The following is a 12,100-nucleotide window of genomic DNA, read 5'->3' as shown; positions in this document are numbered from 1 at the left end:
CGGGGAATAAATTCACTTGCGTGAAGGTAAACCAGGAAACTTTGCATCCTTCGCAGGGGTAAAACCAGGAACTTCTCAAACGTTTGTTGAAAAAAATAACCTCGCACATCTGGAGGATGTCTTAAATGACCAACGTCTTCCATCCAGAGACTGGTCTCTTGTGTATCATACTTTATATATCTAAGGAACTGTGTCGTCTAAAGAGAAAAACAAAACAAACGCCAACCCATTTGGTAAGAAACAGCACCCAGATTGCAAGTGTGAGCTTGTGAGCAGAAAAGAAAATAAGATCTAGGAACACGGGCTAAAAGGTGGCGGAGAAAACTGTATATAAAGGTAGAGGCTGCCCTCGTAAATGGGATCAAAAGTGGGTGCGTTGGAATAAATACAGGGGGGATATCTGTATCTCTCCCACAGTGGAACTTAGACGAGAGAGAAATGCACTATTGGGGGGGGGCAGATGCAGACGAGGTGACATAATTCCCTGCGGCAACAAATGATTAGCAGATGTGATGATTCCTAGAACAGTGGAAATAAATGTAGTCCTCTGTACTTACCTGCCTATTGCTTGGGGTCATAGTTGATGCTTCATGTTGATAATGCACCTTTCGCTAGTACGCAAATGCCTGTATCTACAGCTGTCTTACCTATGTACTGTCTTTGCTGCTGCTGATTTGTCTTTAATAAAAATTGTTATTTAAAAAAAAAAAAAAAAAAAGGCCCTTGTAAATTACACACCCCTTGCGTCACCTCAATATCCAGGGCACACTTGAGATTCCGTTTGGAAACTTAGCAGGCTGCAAGCACTGGAAGGTGTTGCCCTGGTTGCACATACAACCGGCTCATTCAGATTTAATTTGTGGTCGTCGAGGGGCTGACAAAAAAACCTTGACAGGTAACAATTCATCTTCTCGGCAAGAAAGATGCGCTCCTCAATAAAACAAAACTGCTGAGCGGAGCAAAGATTTATCAGCCTGTAGATGGAATCTGACCTGCCCAAATTTCTCTCTGAGGAAAAGATCTCTACAAAAATTAACAAACCTCCTCCTCTTCAGAAGTAATTGAAAGTACAGCCTGACCCTTACAACCCAGTGGTGGTAGCTCAATGAACACATTGGGGTTGCAGCTTTTACCCCTGACTTGCCCTTTGGTGCCTCTGGAATTGATCATACTTCCTTTACTACCAGGGACCATGAAGGCTGCAGCAGAAAATAAAAATAAACTTATCTCCTGGAGCCCTGTTTGCTTTCAATAGCTTCCAATGCTCGCCCTTCTGCCTACAGCTCAGCCTCCTATTGGAGTCTAAGGGTGGGCAGCTGGTCAACTCTGTGATAACATTAGGAATCAAAGGTAACGTGATCTCACCTCTGCTACCCCCGGCGCTTCGGCGAATCAGCATCCATAGGCAGCTCTGGGACCAATGTTCGAATTGCCGCCATTGATTCATGCACCGAAAGTCTGCAACTTCACGCGCAGAAGGCATCACTGCCGATGTATTTTGTGTTCTGAAGTTCACCTTCTCGTTTCAGACTTTGGCAACAGAATGATGACCCTTAATCCTTGTGGATCCCTCAAACTGGGGAACTGTGCCTCAAGGTTACTACTTTGTTTAGAAAGGAGAGAACAGACTCCAGCAGGTATCTCCATATTTGGTCCAGCGGAGGTAACTCCTAGGAGTCCCACCTTGGACTGAACTCCGGTGGGTTGCACGTGATTGATCACTCTGGGTGTCTGTGTGTATCCGTCAGCTGCTGCCTACTGACCGCCCCATGTTACTTAGAGTTCAAAAGCCTGAGGCCAATGGGGCCCCTTCATCTATACTAAAAATAATGTTCACAAACATTACAGCAGTGATTGCAGGCATAACCAATCAAAACATTAGTGATATGAAGGGTACAGCAGTTATCACATGAATATCTGCTTTCAGGGTTACATAGCTCTCTGTAAAGTTTGGTCTTTCCAAGATGGAGGATGGGAGTTCCTCAGCTAGGACAACCCGATCCCCAACTCATGGTTTCTGGACTATCTTTGTTTGAGTTAGGAATCTACATAGCTCCCTATCAGAGAAACTCTTGGATAATTCACTTTGAGCCACTGCACATATGGAGACAATTCTGCTGCTCCACAATCCTTTTTCAAGAAGGAAATCTGACCCCAGCCTCGTTGGCGGCCCTTTGAAATGATGAGATGCACTGTTCATTGTTTGGGCAATGGGTGTCTGCCATCTGCCCACATCTGTGAATTTAACAAGCTGCACCTCAGCTCTCTGACTATTTTCTGGACACGGACCTGTGTGGACCGCTTGCTGCTGGACTTTATCCAGTGTATTGTTGGAATGCTTAACGAATCTTCCTGATTAGATCTCAGCCGAGGCTCTGCTGAATCTGGCTTGGCTGCCCCACTACTGCGGATGAGCTTGCCTAGTGTGGTGGAAGCCTCAGCCAGCCCAAGGAGTCCTGCCCTGCTGCAAAGAACCTAAGCACATGACACACCCCACAGAGAGACAAAGATGTATCGCACTCAGTGTCACTCTACAATCAATGACAAGGAAGATACATGGAACCAAACTGTTTGATCGAATCACAAGTGTGTTTTATCAGTAACGGGCGCCTGTACAATAAGAATACTCCTCACCTCATAGAACTGTTCACCTCTTTAGGAGGCTCGAAGGTGCTGAGAAGCAATGACTCTTTTTCCTGAATTTCCAAAAATTCAAGATTGCTATTCACAACAAGAAAGGCTTCTATTGGCCCGTTATTTTTAGCTTGGCCAGCGCCCTTCAGAAAGCCCTCCAATGCCTGTCATGAAAAGACTCTAGACTCCACTGCTCAATATTTTTTGAAATTCTGATCTTTGATTACTTTCCTCACCACAACGAAAATACATTTTATATTTACCAGTGATGGAGGGGATTTGAGAAAAAGATTGTCCCATGTAAGTAGAGATGAGATGGTAGTGAGTACACCTGGTGAGCGCGTCCCCCCTATACCAACTTTAGCTTTTTTTTACATGTTTTTCCATTGCTCAGTTATTAGGCACAACATGCACAAGTTTACTCCATTATGATACATTGCTCATTTGAGACGACGTCCGGGTAAAAATCCTATTGCGGGAGTACAGGAGGTACCTGAACGTACTGAATGCAAGTGGTTATTGTTCGAGGTCACATGCAATTTTGCACTATTTTTTAAGGTGTTGATATTTGTCCTTTTAGCAAAAACGGAAGCGAAGATGCAGTTCACGCTAAAACATAGTTCAAAAAGCCAAAATCTGGCATTTTGCGTAATAAGGACTAATTTCACGTAATGTTTTGCAGTTCTAGGTACAGTCGAGCTTTTTGCAAACATTAGAACTGTCTGTGAACATTACAATGGATTTTTATCACAGGGCTAGTTTCATAAGTCTTTTCTTTTTAGGTCTCGCCTGACCTAGCGCATGCGCTGACCTGGCGAGACTTTTTGTGAAGGCTCAAAAAATTGCTACCATGGCCAGCCTAGAGCTACAGTGCATGTGCGCGGGCGCGCACCGCGCTTGATCGCGATCACTTTCACTTGCACGGCCGCTTTGATGTTCTCCGTGAGCCAATGCTTAACCCCAAGTTAACCTTTCTTGCCAACTCCACTCCTCGCCATAGGTAAGTGTTCTTTCTTAGCACTTGGCTTCCACTAGAAAATTAAGGAGCACATCCTCTTTCAGGTTATGAGTCTCAAAAGGTAAGCCTGCCATTAATTATAACAAGCATTTGCATAGCCAATAGGTCTCGCTTCTGGGACCGTATAATTATTTAGTTATGCAACTGTTGCATGGCTAAACACTTATAAGGTCCCAAAGGCAAGACCTATTGGCTATGCCAATGCTTGTTTTTAATTTGCTCTTGGTGTGTCTCACTTGAGACTATCCCCCTCGTGCTGGGATCACTGCCCCATGGTAACCTTTTGACATAGGATTGTATTAATAATGTGTTTTATACTTTCCAAGAACTTTATTCTATTGACATTGTGCATAGATAAGTTACATATGTGTCATTATTAAAATGCTGTAAGCATCCAACCCTTGGCTTTGTAGTTACACTTTGTTGTACCTTTGATAACTATGCTGCTGTGCACACCAATGAAAGGAAAGGCTTATCGGTCACGAAAATCAGCCGGCAAGATGGCCGCCGTGAGGTTGTGGTGAGAAGACGCTCCAGCTCTCTCCCCCCCGATACACCTAATGGCCAGTGGATGAAGATTGTATAATCTAACCTATACCTAACCTATGGATTTCGTTGTTTGGATACAAGCAGGACTAACCAGCCTTAGGTTAAAATATCCCAAGTCTAAAACTCAGCTCGTGCAGTTCGCTCTAAGACTAAGTGACTGGGAAACCTCGGTGCGGGCCCAATTGACGAGAATGCAGCGCGATTGGTAAAAGCCCTTAAAGATAAAGAGAAAACAAATCCTTCAAACTCCGATTCAGCGAAGATTCAGCGAGAAGATGAGAAACGCAGTGGCGATCCACCCTCGGGAATACAGCAGCGAGGGTCAGGTGCAATACGGAAAACGATATTACCCCAAAGGATGAAGAAAAATGAAAAGGTGTTCAAACCTCGGGCAACGGAGAAAACGGAGTGTGCCGAGGAGCAGCGGAAAACAGATTCAACGGGGTCAAATAGCCTCGATCAAACCCGCTCCAGACGAGTCCCGGAGGATTTCAAAGATACATCTGCAAGTGTAGCCGAGGGTGAGATCAAGGGGAAAGACGCAACATTGAGGCAGTCTACCTTGACGGAAGCCTTCACAGCCAGGAAAAGCCCTCTTCTGCAGCCTGAGTCAGACACCGAGCAAAGCGAGCGAACCGTGACTACGAGCGTCCTCGAGGACGCACCGGAGGCGTCCGTTGCTAAGCAACCACACACTTCGACGGCAGTACTCGCCGGCAGCTACGGAGACGGCGGAGAAGGCAATGCAGGCACTACAGAATCTAAGGTAATACAATCTTTGTCCCCCAATGACTGGCAGGAGGAAGCAACAAGGGGGCTTAAAAACAACTTGACGCCGGATTCTAGTAAGTGTTTATCTGTATCTGTACCTGGGGTATCTGGAAGTATGGACATGTTAGAGGCACTTACACAATTGGAAGCTGAAATGAGCGGGAAAAGGGGCAAGGAAGCAAATAATGACTGTATCCCAACGGGAAAAGACCCTATGTTGGCTACTGATGTTAAAAATATGGGCCCAGAGAAAAAAGAGGGAGCCTCAGCCGATGGCGAATGTTTCTTTTCGCTGAATGAGGACACAGACATCTCCCAGTCAACCGATGACACATCAGAAGTGGGGGAATCGGACGAAGAAATAAGTTCTGATTCAAACTACTCTATGAAAGAGGCTACACAGAAAAAGAGAAAGGCAAGGGGTAAGAGGTACGGCGGCAAATTGGAATCACCTACAGTAGAGGGGAAGAAGTTGGACTGGGATTATTCCGCAACGTCGCAGTCTTATGCGGAGGAGGGCAAGACCCTAGATAGTACTCCCGTTCCTGCACAGTACCTTGCCCCTTTTGACACGATTTGTGCTACACTTAAACAGATGCAAGGGGAGGCAAGATCGGAAAGTCGGAGGGCCAGGCAAGCCACAAAGAAAATCCATAACACCCTTAAGAAGGTCAATAAACTCTATGAAGGGCTTGCCCAGCGAGTGACTGAGGTAGAGGAGCGGACTGGAAAAATAGAGGATGACCTTGGGGGTCTGCAGGATTTCAAACAGGAACAAGAAAAACTGTCTAGCGATTTGCAATGGAAACTGGAAGACTTCGAAAACCGTCAGAGGCGGAATAACATTCGCATTTTGGGGGTGGCAGAAGGGAAAGAAGGGGACAACATTATGCAGTTCGTGGTTAATTTGTTTAGGGGAGCCTTCCCTGAATCACAGTGGGAATGGGAAAGAGAGATCCAACGTGCCCACAGATTCCCCTTCACGGTTAGGAAAAACCAAGGGACCAAGAGCCAGGCAGGTCTACCCCCACTTCCAAGAGCCATTTTGGTATATGTGGGGAACTTCTTGCTCAGGGAGGAAATTATAAATAAGGCTAGACCTGACAAGAGAAGAACATTTGAGGGAACCACATTCTTTACTCGACCGGACTTTTGCCATGTAACGGTAGAACGAAGATGGAAACTCAGACAGCTTATCAAACCGTTCCAGGCTCTAGGGTCCGAGGCATTCCTCTTATTTCCGGCAAGACTAAAGGTGGTCTTTAGGGGCAGAACGAGTCTTTTTTTCTCTGAGATTAAGGCCCAACAGTTTTTAGAGGAAATCAAATCGCAGAAAGGGGGCTGAGAATTGTAGGATAAAAATGTCAAATGTTAAATACTAAAGCCCTGAAAGTTATTTTAAAAAAAAAAAAAAAAAAAAAAAACACATAGGTGGGGTATAGGATGAAATAGGACAAAATAGGGGTTAGGTGTGGGGGGGCGAGTGAGGAGCGGTCGCCGCAAGCTAGAGCGGCTGCACATAGGTCTCTGGACCTATTTGCCAGTAAGTGTAGGGAGGGGGGGAGGGGGGTGGTGGACAGAGGAAAGAGGGTGGGGAGGGGGGGGAGGGTGGAGGTCGGAGGTAAAAGGAGGGGAAAAAATGAAAAAAAAGGGGAGGTAGTGGTTAAGAAGCAACACAGGAGAGCACAATGTTTCACGCACGGAACTCATAGAGCACAATACAGATTAGTTATAAGGTGGAGTTTAAATGATAATCAAAATCAGCAAAATCATAAGATATGCTTTACAAGCCACAACAGAACATTAGATAGAATAAGGTATGCTATGCTGGATCGAACCTATGATGGGTCCTAATGAGTTGTAGGATTGCTACCATTAATATCTGTGGTCTCAATGATTCAGGGAAGAGGATTAGGGCGGCGGCATTACTTAGGACACTTAAGCTGGACTTGGTTTGTCTTCAAGAAACTCATGTCGAAGCATCCAAGAGTTATCTGTTGGATCACCTAGGTTTTGCGGTATTAGCAAACACAAAACAAGGGACTAAGCATAGGGGGGTGGCGATACTAGGAAGATCCACTGATGTGGAGGTGATAAAGAAAAAGGAAGATCAATGGGGGAGGTGGGTAATCGTTGAAATAAAATTTAAGGGGGAAAAATGCACTATAGTCTCTGTGTATGGCTCAACAGAGGATGATCCCGAACTCTTTCAATTTCTGGACATTGAGTTGGCTTTATGGCCCGAACCAATTATATGCTGTGGTGATTTTAATATCCATGATCCCAGTAGTTCATTTTTATATCCAGGAGGGATATACGCAGGGAGAAAAAAGAGAACTCATAAGGCACTCATGGATATGGTGTCAAACAACTCATTAAGGGATCCATGGATTAAGCTAAATTTAGGTAGTGATGGTAGTACTTATTACTCAGCCCCTCACAAGGTTCTGGTCAGATTAGATTATTTCTTGATTTCATCTTCCCTGATGTCAGAGGCACAGATAGAAAAGCAGCCACGTATTATCTCGGATCATAATCCATTGATACTGACGATTAGAGTAGGCCAGGTAATGCGAAAGGATACGCAATGGACATTTGACAGAGCCCTGCTGAGGGATGAGGGATATAGGGGTTACATGTCTAATTGGATTAAGGAGTATTGGGAAATCAATAAAGGCACGGCTCCATCACGAATAGTATGGGATGCCTTTAAGGCCGGAGTAAGGGGCGAGACGATGAGCTATGTGTTTTCATCACAAAAAAGATACGGCTGGAAATTAGGGAGGTTTACCAAAAGATACTAAGAGTAGAGGAGGAATTGGTTAGGGATATAAGAGACAAGGTATCAATAGAAGCACACTTATTAAAACTAGCCGTTCTCAGAGCAGAGGCGACAGAATGTACTTCAAAAAAAGCAGTAGAGAACTACCTAACTAAAAGGGAAGCTGCTTACGAGTTAAGTGATAAGGTAGGCCATCTATTAGCAGTACGCACGAGACAGAAATTAGCAGCATCAGATATTCAGGAGATTAGGGATAGGAATGGAACTAGCGTCACTGCATCAATCGGGGTGAGGGAAGTGTTTAGGGAATTCTACGAAGAGCTATACACGAGAGGCAGGGGAGCATCTATAAGGGAGATTCAAAAGTATCTTAGTAAGATTATTCCTCCGGTTTTATCTATGGAAGAAAAGGACAGACTGGATTCTCCCTTTAGCTGGGAAGAATTCCATACGGCACTAAATACATTGCCATCAGGCAAAGCAGCCGGTCCTGACCAGCTCCCGGTCGAGTTTTATAAAGTATTTTACGAAATTCTTGGAATAGACATGTTTCAGGTTATGTTGGAAGCACAGACAGGGGATATGATCCCCGAATCATGGGGGGAAGCAGACATTATCGTTATTTTAAAAAAAGGAAAGAACTCGCTGCTCCCAGGATCATATAGGCCTATCACATTGATGAACGCTGACACGAAAGTCTATTCCAAGTTATTAGCAATAAGATTGGCAGAAGTAATAGAGGGCTTAGTAAGCCATACTCAGCACGGGTTTATTCCCGGTAAAGGGACCACACAACATATTAGACAGGTAATTACAGCCTTTGATGCGGCGGCTGGCCTTGGGGACCCTATGGCGGCGCTCTTCTTAGATGCTGAGAAGGCGTTCGATAGGGTCTCCTGGGAATATCTATGGCAAATACTTAAGTGGAATGGTTTCGGGAATAGTTTTACGACCGCAATGCAGACCTTGTACAAAAACCCGTCAGGAAGGATAAGAGTCAACAGGGGTAAATCAACAGCAGTTAGTATTGGAAGAGGGACCAGACAGGGGTGTCCATCTTCCCCATTATTATTTGCACTTTATCTGGACCCTTTGATAAGGAATTTAGATAATAACGTAAGGATCCCTACAATAAGATTGAATGGAAGTATAATGAAGACCCTTGCCTATGCTGATGATGTGGCCATCTTGACCCCCAACCCTAGCATGGCCATAGGAGAAATTGAGGCTGAAGCACAAAGGTTTGGGCAGGTATCGGGGTATAGCCTAAATAGCTCTAAAACACAAATAATATGTAACCAGTATATCGTCTTCAACGATCAAAGAGAATTTGGCACCCCTAATGTTAAAAGTTAAGACGGATTTGGGTCGAATGAATAATTTGCATCTGACTTTAATGGGCTGTATCAATGTCATAAAAATGTTAATACTGCCAAAATTTTTATATTTTTTTAGGACAATTCCGCTATGGCTTGAATTGAAATGGTTTAATGAGCTTGAAAATATGTTAAATAGATTTATCTGGGCCCAGGGAAAGACTCGCAGGGCATACCGCTTCATGTCTCTGCCTAGAGAGAGAGGAGGCTGGGGAGCCCCTGATTTCAGATTGTATTATTGGGCAGCTGCATTACAATATATGCGTGGGTTAGTAGGCGGGGGCGACCTCGATGACAGAACACGTAATGATTCATCTAGAATATACGCTATAGTGTTGGGACCTGAGGTGGAGAATTCCTTTCTTAAATGTATCGATTTTGCATACTATAAAAGAACCAGGTTCAAGACGGTACAAGCAGCAATTAAGATTTGGAATGCAGTGCGGAAAAAATTTGGCTTGGGCAGATATAATAGATATACCAGACTGTATAAAAATGTCTCCCTCCCAAAGCAGATATTTTGGGACAGTACAATGGCGGTTTGGACGGAGAAGGGGGTGGTCCAGCTTGGAGATCTGAGGAACTCGGAGGTGATGATTCAATTTTAGGATTTAGCAAATACTTTTGGGTTAGACAGAAGGGATTTTTTCAAATTTCTGCAGTTAAGAAGTTTTTTGGGTGATAAACAGGGTGGAAAGAATGGGTTTGAAAAGGTAGATATACTGGAGGAAATAAGGTTAGGAGGGGATTGCTCCATTAGGAGCTTTTATGCGAATCTCCTAGCAGGTAAACCAGACGACTTGGATAAGCAGATGACGAAGTGGGCAGACAAGCTGACAGGGGAGCCCAGTTGGTTTAACGATTCACTGGATCGAGGGCGTACTCTCCTCTGCTCAGCGCCGCTGCAATCGCAGCATTATAAAACTCTTTATTCGTTATATTTTACTCCGGCAAAAATAGCAAAGTGGGGGGGCACCGCCGGCACTACATGCCCAAGGTGTAGTTCCCCTGAGGCAGATCAAATCCATATTTTTGCGGTTTGTCCACAATTACAAACGGTGTTAAAAGATATAGAAAAATTTCTTGATGCCTCCCTGGATATTCAAGTTATCTTAAACCCCCCGGAAATACTGCTAGGAATTGCAACGGATACTAACATTATCCAGAGGGATTTTATTTTTGTTGCAATGGCAGTTTTTAGACTCTGCATAGCCAGGGCCTGGCTGGATAAAAACCCTCCTACAATGCAAGTTTGGCTGTCTAATTTATTGTCCACTTATAATATGGAGAAAAATATATATGCACGGAAAGGTAAAACAGGGAGGAAATTGGGGCTAAGGATATGGGACCCTATAATAAAATGGAAGGAGGGTATTGGTTAAAAGGGTTAAGCTGGAAAAGTCCGGATAATTCTGTTGTATGTGGCATTGGAATTCTGTATTGATGTCATCTTACTGTATGAAAAATCTTTTTTGTATGAGAATCTAATCTACTATTGGAGATTATGCGATATATTGTGCTAACTGTGTAATGGTGAAACTAATAAATATATTTAAAAAAAAAAAGATAACTATGCTGCTGTGCATCTAGACTTACTCCACACCACTCGCTCTTGAATTTAGCCTTGTACTTTTCACCCATGTCTATCCAAACAGCGCAGGACAGATCACTGACCCTAATTATCTGTTGCAGACAATTCACCTTGGGGTTGATTCCAAGGGATCCTGAGCTTTCTCTCTTTTGCGAGCTCAATGCCCCCTTAATTATCCACTCCTGGGGGAGTGTGTGACATGCACCGTGGAGGATGGTGACAAACTGTCGCTGAACATTTTGCATTGGCCCACCTTCAGGAGACATGCATGACTCAAAGGACTATGGAAGGAGATATCCCCAAAGCAAGGGCTGGGGTTTTGTTGGCCATTAAACTCATGTGTAAAAGACTACTGCTCCATCCCACAACTGCATCAGTGAACCTTAGAGTACCATTTCATATAAACCAACACATCCCCAGGCCTCTTCTTTCCAGGCCGCCTTCGACCAGGGTCTCCTGGTCTCGAGGAGGCTTGAAATGTAAACAAGACACCCTGCAGGGCCCTAGGAAATCCCTCCCTGAATTCTGGGTATTTTTTCTTCTGTTGGGTATGTTCCGCGTACTGCTGGACCAGAAAAAAGCTTGCTCTGGAAACTCGCCTTTGCACAGTGACAGAGGGAAAAGGAAAGCACTCAAAAGGTCTTAATGAAAGACAATTATGAGGCAGCCTATATTGCATGTATAGCAGAAAGCTACAATGTCACAACTAGGGTTGGGCCAAGGCAAAACCTGTGGCTAAAAAGTCAGACAAATAAGGACGGTTTCCTTAATGAAGCTGAGGAAAGCTTTAAGACTTTCTAGTACAGTAATGAAGCAAGGTTTCCAGGCCCGCCAGGGTGCAGCCGTGCGACACGTGGTTTCCTGTCTCATCACACTGCCTCAAGGTGAAGAGACACCGTCACACACTGAGCGGGAAAACCCTACACAGAAGGGGCTTCCAGCTCAGGTGCGAATGCTCTACCAGCTGGGCTCCAATTAAAGCCTTCCCAGGGCATGAGAGGTGGGGTCAGGTGACGTCTCTACTGCTGTGGGGGAAGGCAACTGTGGCTTTTTAGGCAGAGTGGGGGGTGCAAAGTTCCACTCACCAAGCCCTACACCCCCACCACAAAAGCCACGCCCCTTCCTCCTTGTTCCCTCACACAGTGAAAAATATTCTTAGATTGGCAGGTCTGGTTTTCCTGCTTGTGTCCGCTCATATGACTGCTCTTTAGGATCAGATGTACTGCTAAATGTGCAAGCTGATGAACTGGAGAAGGGTCAGGGGATGCGGAGGGATCTGTGGATGTGTCAGAGAAGGTAAACATTTTGGACCATGTGCAAGTGGTGGCGTTGTAGGTTCCTGTTCATGTCCACATTGTCCAGGGGGCATGGTGTGATAA

Source organism: Triturus cristatus, chromosome 3_2 (genome assembly GCF_964204655.1).
Source record: "Triturus cristatus chromosome 3_2, aTriCri1.1, whole genome shotgun sequence".
Lineage (NCBI taxonomy): Eukaryota > Metazoa > Chordata > Amphibia > Caudata > Salamandridae > Triturus > Triturus cristatus.
Note: the sequence above shows the minus strand (reverse complement) of the source record.